General features: G+C 47.5%; 1 protein-coding gene across 1 annotated transcript in view; it reads left to right on the top strand.

Annotated features, from left to right (window-relative positions):
• RFC3 (replication factor C subunit 3) overlaps positions 1–20,004 on the top strand; it is a 90,095-nt gene that overhangs the window by 69,096 nt on the left and 995 nt on the right. The window lies entirely within an intron of this gene.

Here is a 20,004-nt window from a genome sequence, read left to right as displayed (position 1 = left end):
AGCCGACTGAGAGGCCGTCTCCTGGGGCGGTTCTCATACACATCATCCAGGAACAGCAATACGCTGACTCCAAACAATCAGCTGCAAATAGCCCACTGCAAGGCTGTCTCCGGTGGACATTACCATTCAGTGAGACGTTGTTCACTTCGGAGCGGCGAACATTCATCCCAGCCGCTCCACTTACAGAGCTACACTGCCATCACTGTTACCAGCCATTCTGCTCGTTCACTCACACATTTTTTTCCCGGCCGGGACTTACAAGTGGACACACAGGGCCTGATTCAGACCCGGACGCTATATGCGGACGCTCGTTCTTAAAAAAGGGGCAGGATATTTAAATTGAGCGCTCGCTCTTTGCGGTGTGTTGACGCCTCTATGTCTGAGCGAGCGTCTTAAAAATGCACTCGCTATTTTTTAAAGACGCCCCTTTGCCGTTCGCATCACACGTCATCTCCACTATTTATTAGATTAATTGGGAACATCGAAAGGCATCTGAACTGCTCGCAGTGCTTGTGGTAGGATTTTCTTCCTGCTATCATTGCGAGCAGTTCAGGCTAAAAGACAACCAAGTGACGTGGTCGATGACGCTCCTTTACTAATTATGCACTCCCATTAAATGCCCTTTTTACCGTTAGGCACGCCTGCGTTCGGATCTCCACTCCCCCGTTTTCAAGCACCTTCTCCTGTTACCACCCACAAACGGTACATTCTGTCAATCAAATTAGCAGCCCCTCGCTGTTTTTTACGAGCGCACGATTTCAATGACTGTTTTTGCGCATGCGCATTACGACCCATGCGCAGTTGTGCGAACATCGCTCAGAGCGAACAAGCGGCCGCTTACGAGCGGCTCTGACTCATGCCCACAGTTTACAATTCTTCTGCCACTGGGCACCCAAGCAATATCGTTCATCCAGCGGGTAAGCTATTATAACTTTTTACAAATGGTTGTGATATTATCATTTTTTAAACAGCCATTGGAACATTTGAGAACAGTCTGACTCTAATATAGTTGTCGCCTATATAACTTTTGGATGATCAAATAACTGATTAAGTGTAAAACTCTACCTTCTACAAATACACTCCAGAGGTTATCAAGGACTACTCTGACTGAGACATTTTTAATTAATTTTCATCAGAACAAATCATATTCCGTATCTATAACTATATTCCATTACTGTGTATATTACCTTCCTGTCCTAGTTTTTAATGTGATCTATTTATCTGCTGATTTGTATAAATACATCTTTTCTATAATTTTATTGATTTTACTCTGTCATTGAGACAATAAATGTGAGTTTATTTTTTCATTATTTGCATGCGTCTTACAGCAACAAATCATTTAGCGCTCCCACATTTGTTTTTTTCTTTCCTGTAAGTTTTCTTGGGGTTTGCCTACCCCATAAGTGGTGAGCTGCATTTAGACTAGTATCTTTTAGTTTTTCTTGGAGTGCCTGAATTTGTGTTTTCTTCTGCATAAATATTGGCCTGTTTTTGAGCTATCAGGGATCTTCATAAGTATTTTATTTCAATAACAAAAAAAAAAACAGACAGAATAAGCAAAAAAATTATTAAAGGCTCAGTTAACAGGTTTTCTGTATTAATTAAACAATTCGCAAATACAACATGCAGGGACAAAATATTATTACTGTATGTTCTTTAGAGAGATAATTGTTTTGCTTATTATATTGAACACATTTCCTGCATGGACGGTTTTTGTCCGCTGACATTTTTCAATTACAGCTATCGTTGCGGAACTAGAAATAAAGTCACATACTATAGCGGTTGAAAAATTCTGATTATCCTGATCTGCCCCATACAATGCCCATTAACCACTTTATTAGTCCTTCCCTTTATTTGTGCATGTCTCTTTGGACGCCTTTCAAATTGGTTTAGTAGCTTTAACTTGGCTCAGGTAACTGCAATTGTAATGTAACAGAGAATGGAACAGACAATTATTTACAGTGTACATTGGGCCGTGTTGGAATGTGTGTTCTTGATGAATAACAGGTAAAATCACTCTTGTAATTGTACATTGGAAGTCATCTTAAGGCCCCCATACATCAGCAAGTGATTGCAGCAATTGTGCAATTTGCAATCAATTGTGTATAAAAATCTTTCCCTTTTTCAATCGATTGTGGCAATGCTGCAATCGATTGAAAAAGGGAAAGATTTTTATACACAATCAATTGCAGAATTACTGCAATCACTTGCTGATGTATGGGGGCCTTTAGTTATGCTATTGATGAGAGATTAAAGTCAGTAAGATCTCTCGTTATGTCACACATGCACACACAGTTACACCTGTGGATATGGGTGTGGACACATCATCACGACTTTGGAGAAGGGGTGTTGGCACGTCATTGTTTAGCCAAACTTGTAATACAAGAAATGTGCCAGACTTTATTTCATACAATTTCTGAATTCATCATGGTACAGTAGAACAGCAGTGACGTCCCACTCTACTCTACTGGTATTGACCTGATTTGTTTAGCTTTCCGATGTATCTAAAAGACAAACTATTTTCATTAAGTTACAGGGAGATGTAGCAAACCTTTAAAAGAGTTAAAGTTGAGCAGTTGCTTATAGCAACTAATCAGCATCTAATTATCATAATATAGACTGCCATAGCATAGAGTCAACATATAAATAAACATATAAATAAACATAAATACACATAATTATAATAAATATAATATATATAGGGCCTGATTCAGAGATGGTAGGTAATGCAGCCGCGCTCACAATAGCGGTTGCGGAAATGTGCAAATGCGAAGCTCAGCCTTCCCTTTATGCTCCACTGTGCGATGGAGTGATACGAGCAGTGAGACGCCCACTTTCAGGCTCCGTGGTCTGTGCATTTGCAATGGAGATTTGGTCGCACTGCTCATGCAATCCTATAGTCAAACAGCAGCAGTAGAATGGGTCATACTGAAGAGCTCAGTGACTTTCAGTGTATGACTCATAGGATGCCGCCTCTCCATCAGGATAGTTTGTCACATTGCTGCTCTACTAGAGCTGCCAGGGTCAAATGTAAGTGCTGTTATTGTGAAGTGTTAGTGTCTAGGAGCAACAACGGCTCAGCTGTAAAGCAGTAGGCCCTACAAGCTCACAGTACATTAATGCCAAGAGCTGAAGCTGCTTCTAGAAGCAGCCTCAGCATAAGAACTGTTCAAATGGAGCAGAATGGATGGGTTTCCATGACCCAACAGCTGCCCTGACGCCTCAGATGACCATGTGTAATGACAAGTGTTGACTGGAGCTCGCTGCCATAGGATTCTGGAGCAGTAGAAATACGTACTTTTGCACTACAAATCACACTTTACCGAATGGCAGTGTGACAGACGAGTCTGGGTTTGGTAGATGCCAGGAGACTGCTTGCTTCTCAAAGATGTACCGCCAACCATAAAGTATGGTGGGGGAGGAATAATGGCCTGAAGCTGATTTTCATGATTTGGCCTGGGTACTGTCAGATTCTGTATTTGTCTGTGGGCTCAGGAACTGGGACCACAGGGCTATACTGGTGAGGGCTTATATGAGTGAAAGAAGGTGCAGGAATGATGCTTTTACTTGGATGAAGACTTTGAGAATGTGATGCAAGACTGAACAGCACAAGGAGGAGGCAGAATGAACTACCTGGCTGTGGTAATTTGCAGCTTAATCCTAGGACACTGATAGAATGTGTATGTGTGGTTCTTGATACTGTGGTAGAATGCTGTAAGAAAGAACACTATAACGTGCTAAATTGAGCATTCTGTAATGAAGGTGAGACTTGTACACATAGCAGACTAGGTAACTTGCTTGTAGTAAATCAAGGGTTTACTGCTTGCAGGATATCAGATGTCCACAGGAGGAATACATGTACTTGGCCCAGGAGAATGAATGCAGCTGGCTGATTAGTAGTGAGACTTAAGGGTTTATACACTAGCGACGGATTGCCACGTTCCTGCGATCCTGCAACCCAGCATTTCTAGATCAGGGAAGTCCACCATGTTGGATTTTACTAATCTGCTGATCACGATCAAAATAAGATCATTATTTGTTTTTTTACAGGTAATTTTTTTATATGCTTTCTCAAGTAGCGCTTGGTTTTATATCTGTCTATTCTAACTTTATACGGAGCTGTTTTGTACACTAGAGCACGGAGCACTCACATACACTTTTTAGATCGCGGATCATCCATGGCCGTCGGTCGGTATTTCTGACCGGCGGATCAGCGTTTCCTGATCCCATCGCATTATACAGCAATCGGATAGTGTATTGGGGGCCTAAACTTCCCTACCACAAGGGTCTAGTCGCAAGCCCGATGGTCGCGATAATCACCCACAGCTATGCGAGCGGCCTGGAGGTGGATTTTTATTTTTTTTCAAAATCCGCCCTGATTCAGCGCCTCTGACTAAGGGCCTGAGTCTTGGAGCACAAGTGATGGAATCCCAGCATTGCTGAGAGACAGGTACACTGGAACTATTGCAGGTAGTGAGGCAAGCTCTCAGCAGTGCTATAGCTGTAGACTGGAAGGTGGAATCTCTGCTGCGCTGATGGGAGGGTTTAAATAGGCAGTCCTAGGAGCAGATAGGCTGCAGTGGTCACATGGAATTAATGCAGTACTGGATAGGAGCAGAATGGTCATGTGTTCAGAAGCAACATTGCGGCACCCATACTGCACTGGAGCTCAGGAATCACTGTACTGAGAACCCATATTTGGAATGACATTTGGAACATGTCATGAAGCAAAACTGACAGTGCAGGGTGAGGTAATCAGTTCCAGAGGACCACAATGTGACAGGCACCTTAGTTCCAGTGAAGGGAAATCTTAATGCTCCAGGGTACAATGACATTCTAGAGAATTGTCTGCTTCCAACTTTGTGGCAGCAGTTGGTGGAAGTGCCTGTCCTATTACTCCATCAAAAAAATGGTTTGTAGAGCTTGGCGTGGAAGAGCTTAACTGGCTTGCACAAAGTTTTTGTACACATAAATTTCCATCCTCACTAATGCTCTTGTAGCTGAATGGATATGAATTGCTGCAACCAGTTCCAAAATCTAGTGGAAAGCCTTCCCAGGAGGGTGGAGGCTGTTGTACTGTACAGGTTGAGTCTCCCATACCCAAATATTCCGAAATACGGAATATTTTTAGCATGACTGAGCTAGTGAGACCTTTGTTTTCTGATGGTTCAATGTACACAAACTTTGCTTAAGGCAGAGGTTCCCAAAATCGGTCCTCAAGGCTCCCCAACAGTTCAGATTTTAGAGATATCCATGGTTGAGCACAGGTGACTTAATTAGTACCTCAGTCAATTTGATTCCACCACCTGTGCTGAACCATGGATATCTCTAAAATCTGAACTGTTGGGGAGCCTTGAGTACTGCGTTTGGGAACCTCTGGTTTAACGCACACAATTATTAAAACTATTGTATAAAATGACCTTCAGGCAGTGTGTATAAGTTCTATACGAAACATAAATGCATTCTGTGTTTAGATTTGGGTCCCATTCCCAAGATATTTCTTTATGGTATTCAATTATTCAGAAATATGGAAAAATACAATATCCGGTCCCAAGCATTTTGGATATGGGAGACTCAACCTGTACCAGCAAATGGTGGACCAAATCCATATTAATACCCATAATTTCAGCTCACATGATATAGTTAGACCACTGAAGCTAAGCGGATCAAAGTAGTGTGTGGCTGCAGGCTAATATGAGGTACATACTGTATGAGACAGTCCATGCTACGATCCTACTAGCCTGCAGCTGCACTACATAGATCTGCTTAGCGGTAGTGGTCTGAATCTAAGATAAGAATTACAGCTAGTTTATATATAGTGCCTATAGCAGTGATTCCCAACCTCGGTCCTCAAGGCACACTAACAGTCCTGGTTTTAGAGATATCCATGATTGTGCACAGATGGTTAAATCAAAATGACTGAGCCACTAATTAAGTCACTTGTGCTCAAGTATGGCTATCCCTAAAACCTGCACTGTTAGCAGTGGAAAACGCAGGATTTTTAGGGGGGGGGGTTTCCAAATCTCTCTCTATATATACAGACACATATATATATATATATATATATATATATATATATATACTTTGTGTGTATATATATATATATATATGAGAGATACACCCCCATGTTTAGTTGTGTTTATATATATATATATATATATATATATATATATGTGTGTGTGAGATACACTCCCATTTTTAGTTATGTGTATCTGTCTGTATTGTTACTCTTATGCAGTGCCCCTAATGCTGTGCCCCCAGTAGTTTTGTCCCATATGCATGGCCCCCTAATGTGGCCCCCTTAAGTAGTGTCCCTTATGCATGGCCCCCTAAAGTGGCCCCCTTAAGTAGTGGCCCTTATGCATGGCCCCTTAACTAGTGCCCATTATACATGCCCCCCCCCCCTCCGCCCAGTACTTACCTCACCACCACGCTGTCTCCCGCTTCGCCGCTGCTTTGGCTGGATCAGGCTCTTCACATCGCTAGGGGGGCGTCATGACGTCACCCGCGCAGTGCATCACTGGGAACGCTGGCCTCTGAAGCGATCGGAGGCTTCTTTAGCCTCCGGTCTCTTCAGAGGCCAGTGTTCACAGTGCAGGGAGCCACAGAGGTCGGAGACGGAGCGCTGTCTCCGTCTCTGAAAAAAAGAATTTTGGATCATCAGGGGGGGTTTCTGGGTACTCAGAAACCCCCCCTGCGTGTGCGGGTGGTTAGTGTGCCTTGAGGACCGCGGGTGGGAACCCCTGGCCTACAGCGATCGCTGCTGTGATTACGCATGCAGTTCTGCTGCGAAAATTTGCTAATGTTTGCAACTGCTCAGCCAGCATGGAGACACCCACTATCGCTTCTCACATCCGTAAGACCTCACAGTCCTGCATATACATCGGTAACATCGCGTAATATCGGACTCTCACGCAGAATTACAGCAGGTCAAGTTTTGAATGCCGTCACAGCTAATTTATGCACGCCCATGTAATGGCGTTCAAACGGACAGGCACGCCTGCGTTTCTTCAACCAACCCCCGTCACCACCCCCAAACGCTGACATCCCGTCACTCACTCTGTGATGGCTTTGTATCTTCGTACGTGATCGCAGTGCGATCGCAATACTGGCCTGCGCAGTGGTGTATGCGCAGTACGCACCATCGGCCGATTGTGTACGCGGTTGCAATTGCGATCTGTAATCAATCAGGCCCAGAGTTACAAGGCTTACTACACAGGAGGAAATAGCTCAGGTATAAAGTGCCTAACTGCAATACCTGAGGTTGCAAGTTCAAGTACATCTGAGCATTGTTTTAAATATAAGGTGGATTTTGTAGGCCTGGCTGGGCTGCTCCGCCTCTTAGCGCTCTCCTCCACAGGGTGGATGTAAGACACAAGTGGGTTGGTTGGGATCCTCTTGAGTCGCCGAGGTGGGCCTGTGTGCTTTAAATGCCAGGGACAATTTTTAGTATGGCCCTGGCTTTAGTGTTGTAATTTATGTCATTTAAAGCATACATGGAAGATACTCATGACTGATATTGTATAACAAGTTTTCTACTTCAGGGTCCATAGGGGGTCCACAGGGTTGACCTTGGGGGTATAGCTGGATCTGGATCCACGGGCACCACGCAGTTAAAGCTTTGCTGCTCCCAGGATGCACTTGGGTCCGTCCTCCTCTATACCCCGCCCCCGAGCCACAGGCACCTCAGTTTTAGTTGGTGCCCGGCCGGAGTCGGGTCTCCCTAGGCAGTGGGGCTGCATAAGAAGCCCCTAAGCTTTATTTTTATTTTTAAAAGAAGATTTTATTATTTTATTTTTTACTATCTTCAGAGCGGCAGCATCAGACTGTCCATCTGGACGTCCACGCTGCCGCTCCAACAGCCCCGCTGGCGCTGTGATGCCAGTACTGATCTGGGGATCGCAGCGGGACCCCGGAGTCAGTACTAGCGTGGCTCCGGGACCTCCCAAGGACTGCTGCCGGACACACGGGGCCAGGTAAGCGAACAAAGAGAACAAAGGCAGTCTTTAGCCGCCAGTCTCTGGGGACAGACCGGCGGCGCTAGTAGCGGCGGCGGGCTCCCCCCTCTGTGGCATACCCCGCGTGACCGCTGGACCACCAGGGTTTAAGTACCAGCGGGGAACCGGCTTCCCTGGGGGTTTATTACTAGCAGGGGAGGCAGCCTTCCCTGCTTTAGCGGCTCCTCCCCTCAGCCCAGCGCGCCTTCTGTCATGTGTGCTGGCGTCGCTGGGCTGTTATCTCCTGGCCACTCCTCCTCAGAGCTCTCCGGCGGCCATCTTCTCCAGGCAGCATCGCAGAGCTCCCAGGCGGTATACAGTGGACCGATCCCCCTGCGTACCTCTCCCCCTACAAAGGACAGTGTTCGCAGCGCTATAGCCCTCCCAGACACTGAATCTGGGAGGTTGATTGTAGCTGAAGGTGCAGTGAGTACTAACTTCTCTGCATGGTATGTGACTTTTGCTAGTGCTGCCTGTTTGTGCTTATTTCTACTTACTGTCAGCTTATACCTATCCCTTTCCTACGGCCCGCAGGTGCGTGGGGGAGGGGTGTTCTTTCTGTGTACCTCGCTTATATAGATCTACGTATTTGTGAGGTCCGTCACATACAGCGGTGTGCTACTCAGTACCATATTGTGGGCTGTTTGTGTTGCATACTTGGGAGTGCGCAGGTGTTGTACGCCTTACCTCGTATCGGTGATACATTGTTATTGCAAAAGTATTGTGTCATGTCTGATGAGGAGAATGAGCGCTCCGTGGCTCCTGTGTTGTTTTACTGCCAACGCTGTTCGGCAGGGGTTGATGGGGCGGATTTGTCTCAGGACGGTCTGTGCGGGTGGTGCCAGCTGGTACCTGGTCCCTCTAAACCCCCAGTGGCGCAGGATCCTCCTTGGGCAATGTTTACATAAGTGCTGGCGTCGATCGCCGCCCGGCTTGCGGTCCCGACTGCGGTCCCTTGTAGGGCGTTGCCCCAGCCTACCATCCCCTGTTCCCCGGGGGTGACGCGTCTGGTGCAGGATCCTCCCGGGTCTCAGACTGTGGGTCCTTATGCGGGATTGCCTGTATACGTGCAATCTCCCACGGTGACGCAGCAGTCGATGGTACCCTTTCAGGGGTATCCTCAATCGGTACCCCCTCCCTGGGTGGATGTCCTCTCCAGCTCTGTTCAGAGCCTGGCGGCTTTGTCATCGGCTTTTCAGTTTATGTTGCACAGTGATTTGCCCCCAAAGGCGTCCAAGCAACCCGTTTCGGCTTCACTGGCGGCGCAGTTCACGGACGTGTCTTCGGATAACGGGGAGATCCATGAAGATTCTGACTCGGATGCCGGGGCCCAGGAGGTGGAGGCTAAGTCCTCCATTAATGTGCCGGCATTGGTTAGGGTGGTGCGGGCCATCCTTCATATAGAGGAGGATGCGCCGGCTCCCAGGTCGAAGTTCCCTAATTTTAAAAAGGCCAAAGTAGCTTCGATTGTTTTTCCCCTGTCCGACCAGTTGACGGATCATATGGCGGGGAGCTGGCAGTTGCCCAGCAAGAGATTCCAGCCGCAGAAACGGTTGGCTTCCAACTATCCGTTTCCTGAGGCTCATTGGAGGAAATGGGAAACTCCGCCTGCGGTGGATTCCCACGTCACCTGCTTAATTAAAAGCACTACGTTGCCTTTACCATCTATCTCCTCCCTGAAGGATCCTACGGACAGGAAAGTGGAGACTTGTTTAAAGTCTATCTACTTTCTCTCTGGGGCCGTGGCCCGTCCGTCCATGGCCATCTCTTGGGTGGCTAAGGCCATCGAGAGCTGGGCCAACGCTTTGGAGGATACCTTTCCGGATGATGCTCCGGAGCTCCAGAGGGCATTGATAGGACAGATGAGGGATGCGGCTTCCTACATTGGGGAAGCATCGTTGGACGCCAGCCTGTTGACCTCTAGGGTGTCCGCTGCGGCTGTGTCGGCGCGTCGGTCCTTGTGGCTGCGGTCTTGGAGAGCTGATGCAGACTCCAAAAAGGGCCTGGAGGCCTTACCTTTTAATGGAGAGTTGCTTTTTGGTCCAGACTTGGACAAGATAGTGGATACTCTGGCTAAGTCTAAATCAGCCTTCCTCCCTTCAGCTTCTGCACCTACCAAGGTACGGAGCTCGGCCTTTCGGTCCTTTCGGGTTCAGGGCAAGGCCAAAGGTCAGGCCTTCCCACGGCAGTCGGCGACCAAGGCCGCTTCTAAGCCCAAGAAGCAGGCTTGGAGTGCCAGGTGCCCTTCTTCCAAGCAGGAAGATAAACCTTCTGCCTGATGGGACGGGCCTCCCTCTGGGGGACCCCAGGGTGGGAGGCCGACTTCTTCTTTTTGCCCAGTGCTGGCACAATACCACCACGGATGCCTGGGTTCGAGAAGTGGTCTCCCATGAGTACGCTCTGTCTTTTCGGCACAGACCGCCCCACCAGTTTTTCTGCACGAGTCCTTCTCAGGACAAGACCAAGGCTTTACAGATTCAGGAGGCTATAGAGTCCTTGCTGAAAGCAGGGGTCATTGTTCCCGTTCCTCAATCACAACGAGGGACGGGGTACTATCCGTCTCTGTTTCTGGTGCAGAAACCCAATGGTTCTCATCGCCCTATCCTCAATTTGAAGTGTCTGAACAAATTCCTCAGAGTTCCCAAATTCAGGATGGAGACGTTACGTTCCATCATTCTGGCGATGGAACCTGGGGATTACATGGTGTCCCTGGATATCCAGGACGCCTACCTCCATGTTCCGATAGCACCTTCGCACCAGCGGTATATTTGGCCTCTCCACGGCGCCGAGGGTATTCACGAAGATTGTTGCTGGCGAGCTCCCCGGAGGTACTGCTTCAACATCTCCACCTGACGATCGCTTGCCTGCAAGCACACGGGTGGTTGATAAATTGGAGAAAGTCCTCCCTGATTCCATCACAGGGGATGGTTCATTTAGGAGCCCTGCTGGATTCTCGTCAGCAAAGGATCTTCCTGACTCCAGAGAAGGTCTCTTCCCTACAGCTGGGGATACACAGTTGCCTGAGCAGTTGCCGCCTGTCGGTCCATTCGGCTATGAGAGTTCTGGGGTCCATGGTGTCGACATTCGACATGGTGGAATTTGCCCAGTTCCATTCACGGCCCCTGCAGGGGCTGATTCTGTCGGAATGGAACGGGTTACCTCACCGGATCCGCTCTCAGATGCTGGTGTTGTCCCCGGAGGTTCGGCTGTCTTTGGCTTGGTGGCTTCAGACAGCTCAACTGGTCGAGGGGCGCTCCTTTTGGTTCCCGGACTGGGTCCTGCTCACGACGGATGCCAGTCTCCGGGGTTAGGGGGCAGTGACCGGCTCTTTGTCGCTTCAGGGTCGTTGGTCTGCGGAAGAAGCACTTCTCCCCATCAACATCCTGGAACTACGGGCAGTATACAGGGACCTGCAGTCGTCCGGCCCCGCTCTTCACGGAAGGGCGGTTCAGGTGCAGTCCGACAGCGCCACCACGGTGGCGTATATCAACCACCAAGGAGGAACTCGCAGTCGGGCAGCGATGTCGGAGGTGTCTCGCATCCTTGCTTGGGCGGAGTGCCACATTCCAGCGATCTCGGCAGTCTTCATCCCCAGAGTCCTCAATTGGGAGGCGGACTTCCTCAGCCGTCACGACGTGCATCCCGGGGAATGGTCGCTTCACCCAGAGGTGTTTCAGCTACTCGTGGACAGATGGGGGCTGCCGGAGCTGGACTTGATGGCCTTGATGGACGGACGGATGCACCTTAGCCTCTCAGGATGCATCCTTTGGGCGCTGGGTACTCCTTTCAGCACAGGAGCGTCCCCGCCCTTAGTTGAACTGCATTGGGACATCCCCAAGGTCAACCCTGTGGACCCCCTATGGACCCTGAAGTAGAAAACAAGAGATATGGTAAGAACTTACCTTTGTTATCTCTGTTTCTACGAAGTCCATAGGGTCCACAGGGCGCCCGCCCTGATGCACCTGGCTTCATATGGGCTGTGTGGCTGGTCACCGGTTTTCCATCTCCCATTTCTGTGAGTATGGTTTCTTGTGTGTTCCAGTCTTCCTTCTCTCTGTTTAGTCTCCTCCTCCGGCCTTGGCTGCTTACCAACTGAGGTGCCTGTGGCTCTGGGGCGGGGTATAGAGGAGGACGGACGCAAGTGCATCCTGGGAGCAGCAAAGCTTTAACTGCGTGGTGCCTGTGGATCCAGATCCAGCTATACCCCCAAGGTCAACCCTGTGGACCCTATGGACTTCGTAGAAACAGAGATAACAAAGGTAAGTTCTTAACATATCTCTTGTTTTATCCGTGTAGCGCCAAATATGTCATTGCTATCCCTGCTTCAAAAAATATATATCTGTTATGTATGTGAAATGTGTTGAGACCTTGTGTATTTATCATCCTTTTTGATTTTTTGCTTGCATTATTTCTGCAAAAGCCAGCCAGACCAGCTGGGTGATTGTTCTCTTTTATGGGTTATATATACATGCTATAGTTCCTTTCTACCTCCTTTCATTTTTTCTGACAATCAAAGCAAACATTTTTCTCTGGCCCTGATAACATCCATTTTTACTGATGCACGTAATTTTTTTGTTATAATCATTTTGAGTTGACTAGTAAACACAAGCTGGGTGGTGTCTGGCTACATTGTAGTGAGTTCAGATACATCATGGTCTGACTGTGTTGTAACAAAGGCAGATACCGCATGTAGCGTGCATCTGAAATAATTGCAATCCAGCTTAAGCTTTTAATATGTGTTTGCTTCTAAAGGGCCATCTAAGCAAACCTAGGTCCTGGCAATCTCTACAGACATCTACTGGTTATTTTCCCCTAACATCAATGTTATAATTCAGCCCATGTTATTACAGTTGCTAAATAAGTAGCAGAACATTAAGACACTGTAAATATGGTTCATGTTGGATGGTGTATGTAAATATGGTGTATGTTTTGTGTATGCTTACTTTATGAAACAATTTGGGGGCAGTTAAATTAAATGCGGTGTAGGAGCGATGTGCCGCTGGGAAAACGTGTAAACACCGGCAATGATACCCTGCATCGTTCCTACCTCCTACCTCCATAGGGGTGTGCAGGAAAATGCATGATGCTAGGCCACTGCATGTATGGGAGATTTGCGCATGTCACATCACTCGTACCTCGTGCCGGAACATGCAATGTAAGGTGTAACTGAATTACCCCTATTGTGTCCCGATTTTGGCCTTTTATTACTTCCTAAAAGAAGTCACATTTAAATGTAATTAGAATTGGTGACTAATTGTACTCACACGTCGTCACATTATCCTAGGCAATAATTAAAGTATAAAACTGGCCAAACATACTGAAGTAGCGTTCCCGCTAGGCTGTTTTAGCGGGGCGCGGCCAGGGGCTGGCTGGCAACTTTCAGCCTGGGGGGCAACACAAGCAAGTGGCCCTGGTGATGTTAACCCTGACTAGAGGTTACACGTAAAAAACGCAATAGCCCTCACAGGAACAAAAATAAAACACATATGCATTGCCCATGCCGCCCTACAAAGTTTGACCTGACCTGTCAGACTCACACAGCGGAACTACCGGTTGCTGCCACTTCAACTTGCAGGCGCTGAAGAGCGGAATAGAGAGAGGAGCTCCCAGTCTCCCCCATGCCCTCAGCCACGGGCAGCACCGGCACACAGCAGCATCAGTGACTAAGTCACTGCAGATCACAATGCACAGTACTAAGTCCTGGAGAGAGTTAAATTGAATGAAGATAAAGTACCAACCAATCAGCTCCTGTCATTTTTCAAACACAACCTGTAAAATGACAGGAGCTGATTGGTTGGTACTTTATCTCCATCCACTGTAACTCTCTCTAAGGCTTAGTACAGAGACCCCTTAGTAAACACACATTACAGCAAAAAAAATATCCAAACAAGAATTAACATTTAAAAACATACTGCACATATACAGTATATATACACACACACTAGATTTAATGTCCTGCGTTGCCTGGCTTTCTTCTTAATTTTTTTTTAACTCTCTTTCTTCAACCCACGTTTCTTCTCCCCACTTTTCCCTTCTCATTCCATCTTTCACTTCCCGCTCTGTCTCTTCTCCATATCTCTCTTCTGCCTCCACTATTTCTTTTTCTCCAATCCCACTACTTCACTACTTTGTCTCTCTCTTCAATCCCATCTTGGTCTTTTTCCCCTCTTGCTCTCCTGCCCCTCTATGTCTGTCTTTGTTTCCGTTCTGCCCCTCTATGTCTGTCTTTGTTTCCGTTCTGCCCCTCTATGTCTGTCTTTGTTTCCGTTCTGCCCCTCTATGCCCGTCTTTGTTTCCGTTCTGCCCCTCTATGTCCGTCTTTGTTTCCGTTCTGCCCCTCTATATCCGTCTTTCTTTCCGTTCTGCCCCTCTATGTCCGTCTTTGTTTCCGTTCTGCCCCTCTATATCTGTTTTTTTTTCCGTTCTGCCCCTCTATGTCCGTTTTTGTTTCCGTTCTGCCCCTCTATATCCGTCTTTGTATCCGTTCTGCCCCTCTATGTCCGTCTTTGTTTCCGTTCTTCCCCTCTATGTCCGTCTTTGTTTCCGTTCTGCCCCTCTATGTCCGTCTTTGTTTCCGTTCTGCCCCTCTATGTCTGTCTTTGTTTCCGTTTTGCCCCTCTATGTCAGTCTTTGTTTCCGTTCTGCCCCTCTATGTCCGTCTTTGTTTCCGTTCTGCCCCTCTATGTCCGTCTTTGTTTCCGTTCTGCCCCTCTATGTCCGTCTTTGTTTCCGTTCTGCCCCTCTATGTCCGTCTTTGTTTCCGTTCTGCCCCTCTATGTCCGTCTTTGTATCCGTTCTGCCCCTCTATGTCCGTCTTTGTTTCCGTTCTGCCCCTCTATGTCCGTCTTTGTTTCCGTTCTGCCCCTCTATGTCCGTCTTTGTATCCGTTCTGCCCCTCTATGTCCGTCTTTGTTTCCGTTCTGCCCCTCTATGTCCGTCTTTGTTTCTGTTCTGCCCCTCTATGTCTGTCTTTGTTTCCGTTCTGCCCCTCTATGTCTGTCTTTGTTTCCGTTCTGCCCCTCTATGTCTGTCTTTGTTTTCGTTATGCCCCTCTATGTCTGTCTTTGTTTCCGTTCTGCCCCTCTATGTCCGTCTTTGTTTACGTTCTGCCCCTCTATGCCCGTCTTTGTTTCCGTTCTGCCCCTCTGTCTGTCTTTGTTTCCGTTCTGCCCCTCTATGCCCGTCTTTCTTTCCGTTCTGCCCCTCTATGTCTGTCTTTGTTTCCGTTCTGCCCCTCTATGTCTGTCATTGCCTGGCAGGAATGCAGTAAATGATGAGTGTAGACACTGAGGGTCAGTGAGAGTTATATGAAGGGTGAATGTGACTGAGTGACAGGGCAATGAGAATCAGAGTAAGTGACAGCAGTATTAGTGGCAGGAATATTGAGTGTGTGTTAAAGGGGGGCTGAGGGCAGGGACACTAAAGGGGAGTTATAGGGAGGGAGAGGACAGGGAGACTGAGGGCAACTTACAGAGGGGGTGAGGACGGAGACTAAGGGGGATTTACATTGAGTTTGAGGGCACCAGTGGAAGCTATAGATTTCAATGATACGCATGACAGACTTTGTGGAATGTGTGTGTGTGTGTGTGTGTGTATATATATATGCACACACATATATACTGTACAAACACTGTGTGTATATATATATATATATATATATATACCAGTGGAAGCTATAGATTTCAATGATACGCATGACAGACTTTGTGGAATGTGTGTGTGTGTGTGTATATATATATATATATATATGCACACACATATATACTGTACAAACACTGTGTGTATATATATATATATATATATATATATACACACACACACACACACACACACACACACACACATTATATATATAATGTGTGCACTTCGTTTTTTCATGGCCTCTCTAGTTGTGATGGCACTACAAGTCCCAGCACATCCAGTTGACAAGGTGTGCTGGGACTTGTAGTCTCATCTCAGCTGGACAGGCAGTCAATGGCCTAGTAGTAGGGCCCCCAAACTTGTTACCTCCATGTACAGTCCAGGTGAATCTGGCTACCAGGGGAAGCCTCCGGGCATCTGTACAAGCACAGTCGCTGCAGGGATCACTAGCTCCCCTTTCTAACTGCTGACTCTGCAGTCTGCACTGCACTGTGGAGACAGACCGCGCGGGAGAGCTGGGAAGTGGAAGGGAAGAGGAGGTACCTGGCCACCTCCCCTCACCCAGTTACGCCCCGCCCCTGGTGAATGTCTGAGCGATCTGCCCGTGAGTCCGAATCCTGGCTTGCGCTGCCTGCGGCCGGGAGACGTGCACAAGATGCTCCCCAGGCAGCTGCTTATTACAAAGGCGTCAAAGAAAATCAGTGTGGCAGACGGCCGCACTGATTAGTCTCGCTACACAAACTGAGTGGCCGGGGAGCATCCTATGCGTGTCTCCCGGCCACCAGAAGTGTATGGAGAACGGCCCCATAACACTGAAATTATACCAGCCCGGGGGGGGGCAGATGGCACCCTGCCCCCCGGCCCAGCCCGCCACTGGGCGCGGCGCCCTGCCCTCCTTCTGGAGGGCAAAAAGCACCCTGCCGTCCAGGAGGAGGGCAAAAAGCGCCCTGCCCTCACAGCCTGCGGGTGCCGTCTGGACAAAAGTGCGGTGACCTGGTCACCGCCAGAGAATAGACGCCGGGCGCATGCGGGCTGCCAGGCGTATCCGTAAGTGCCGGGCACGCCCCCAAGTATGACGAAAAGGGGACGCTTCTTATAGACACGCCCCCTTTTCATGACCACGCCCTTTTTGGGCGCACGCGCGCCTTCGGCACGCCCACAAGACTCCCCTCTCTAGCTCCAGCGCCCTGCCTGCCGCCGGAGCTAGAGTGAACACTGCTGAAGTATTGTATTGTCGCCAGTACTGGAAATGGCTCAGTTTTACATCACACACAGCACTAAAATGAGCTTGATAATGGGAAGTAGTTAGTCTAAAGTCAGAATGTCGACATCATAATGTTGACCAGAGAATGCTGACATGGTAGCGTAATGTTATTTGATACATTTTAGTAGTGACCACATCATGGGCCAGATCCAGATGTGGACGCAAATCATCAGCTGCTGCGATTTCTCATGGATTCTCAGGGGCAAAAGTATGCAAATGTCAGCTTGAGCATTGCTCATGTGTACTTCCGTGGAGCCAAATGAGCAAACCCTGCAACTGCCACTTTGCATATTTCAGCAAGCTCAACTGCACTGGTGGATCCAATCACCCCACCATCGATGCACCATCGACTCACCGAGCCACCCCTGCCTGGCACACAGCCTCTCTTGTTACTTTCTCAAAATATGGCCACTGTGGCCGCGGTACTGCGAAAGAGAAGGTAGCCGCGGGCTGAAACATGCCCACGACACCTCCTCTTTTTGCGATCACTTAAGGGCACCTCCCAGTCACCTCCCTGACTATCCCATGGATCGTAGACGCCATCTCAAGTCATAGCGATGCCTTACGCAAATGCGTACTCCAACTAACACATTGGTTAGCGCGTGCATAGTAAGGGTTGACTAGACTTTTCGTGCATGCGCAGTAGTAAAAAAATCAAACAACTGAGCAATCATCGAAACACTGCATGCACCACTGAACTAGGCCCTATAACTTTTCATTCTTTTCGATCATGTTTAAAGTTATAATGCTGACACAGTTAAAATGCCTTCAAAAACATTGCTACCATGTCTGATCGATATTACGCCATGTCTGATTGATATTACGCTATGCACATTCTGACTGATGATTGAAACCAAACCCCCTATAATGGTTCCATCTACAGTATTTCAATTGGGTTGTTATTGGGCATGCTAGTAAATGCAGTTTGAAGATTACCTTTACTTAAGTGGCATAAACAATTAAAATGTTCCTTTTAAGTCTGACTTAATAATTAAAATGTGGATGAAGAGAAAGTAGATTTGCACCCCACTAACTAAAAAAAATTTCAAAAACTGGTCCCTTTAATTACTGTGTCTGTTCAACAAACAGATATTACAGGTTTTGTGTGTGCTATGACATCACTTGATGACATCGGGATGTCGACCGTCGGCATCCCGACTGTTTAATCCCGGCAAGTGTCTAATGACCGGCGTCGAAATCCTGACGCCTGTCATCAGACCTATGCTGGGAGCCCAACACCCGGCTTACCGATCAAAGGAGGGTTAGGTTAGGGGCTCCTGGGGGGGACTTAGGGTTAGGCACCCCCGCGGGAGGTTAGGGTTAAGCTAGGGGAAGGGGAGGTTAGGGTTAGGTACCCCCTGGGAGGCTTAGCGTTAGGCTGCGAGGAAGGGGGGGTTAGGCTTAGGCATTTAGAGGGGGGTTAGGGTTAGGCAATTGGGGGGGAGGTTAGGGTTAGGCACCCCTAAGGGAGGGTTAGGGATAGGGGGGAGGTTAGGGTTAGGCACTTAGAGGGGGGTTAGGCACCCCTAAGGGAGGGTTAGGGATAGGGTGGAGGTTAGGTTAGTAAATAGAAAACAATACTTGCATGTCGGGATCTCACTGCCGGACTTCCACTGTTGGGATTTGAATCATGCGGCCGGCGGTAAATCATACTGATCCCATTACATCACTCATCAGAAACTGTAATTAGAATGTGTAACAATTTTTTCCCAGACCCAAAGCACATCCTTCTCAGGCATATATAGTCCATATATATAAGAAGTGTAAAATTAGTCTGGACTTTCATTTACTTCTAAAATATTTAACATTTCTAACATCTGAATTATATATTTGTTGTTAGTTTGAGTTTCAGTGGCATCGTATATTTTATTACCCACAATGCAGATGTACAATATTCCTGATACATCTGGGCACATCTGAATGGACCAGTGACCCCAGCTCTTATATTTAGAACACTGACATTCCTGTAGAGACATCAGGTATATGACTGTGTGAAGCGTAATAGCTGCTGCCAATTAATGCAGCCTACATTTCCGGTGCTGCCTGTAGCATTGCAAATGCAAATTCATACTTCTTAAACCAGCAGAATAAGTTGCATGTAAATGAGATCTTACCTCTGATATTTCCTCAGTGAGGTTTATATGCAATAAACGTTCTTTGCAATGGGAAACAGAATATAATACCATTTACATAGTAATATGGTACAACATATCATAAAAGAGACCTATCTATCCCATGCATGGTTTAACTGGATAATTATGCTTGTTCCGAATACCAACCACAGAAAGAAAATGAGATATTCAGAGGGGGTTTCCATCTTCAGGTGCCTATAAGTTATTGTTTAGTACATTTCCTGCTGCATCATTCTAGTTTCCTTTAGTCATTTTTATCTCAACCCCCTTTATCATCTCCCCACCCAAATTGTAATGGAACCCATCATGGTTCCATTATATCACCATCAACCCATATTATTCAGCATCCCCCCACCCTTGTTATTCATTATACCTCCAACCAATGTTATTAATAACCCTCACCTCATGCTCCCACCCCTGCTCCTTCATCCACCTCCACTTCTCTTACTCTATGAAGATGCCGTATGGCAGACACCATTTTTCAAAACATCTGTACGTGCGCAGTAGGGAAATCACTGGGAGTCCCGGAGCTCTGCCCATAGAGTATGGCACAATGTGTCAGAGAGAGAGAGGGGTAGGGGACATGGAGACTGCAAACTGGAACCTCCTCTCTTAAACCACCCCTGGCAACTCCACATTCAAAGGATGTAGGTCTAATTCTGTCACACCTGGGCTGCGGGGGCTGGGATAGAGACATGGTGAGTATATTTCTGAAAATCCAATACAGCACACCTGATATTTGTTAGTACATCAACATTTGTATTATAATAATAATAACAATAAACACTTATTCTTCGGTGTGAATAATATGACCCTCTGCAAGCCTAGGGGGTCAATCTATTATGTGAGAAGGGTGCGAGTTGCCGCTGCAATGGCAATAAAACGTTGGCAATGGACAGGCACCTCGCACCCTCCGCAGCCCGCTCCAAGCCCGTTTTGCTCGAAGCCTCATGGGGGGGCTGCGAGCAAA

The sequence above is a fragment of the Taudactylus pleione genome, unplaced genomic scaffold, assembly GCF_031769625.1.
Source record: "Taudactylus pleione unplaced genomic scaffold, aTauple2 ptg000043l, whole genome shotgun sequence".
Taxonomy (NCBI): Eukaryota; Metazoa; Chordata; class Amphibia; order Anura; family Myobatrachidae; genus Taudactylus; species Taudactylus pleione.
Note: the sequence above shows the minus strand (reverse complement) of the source record. Positions and strands in the feature narration are given on the sequence as shown.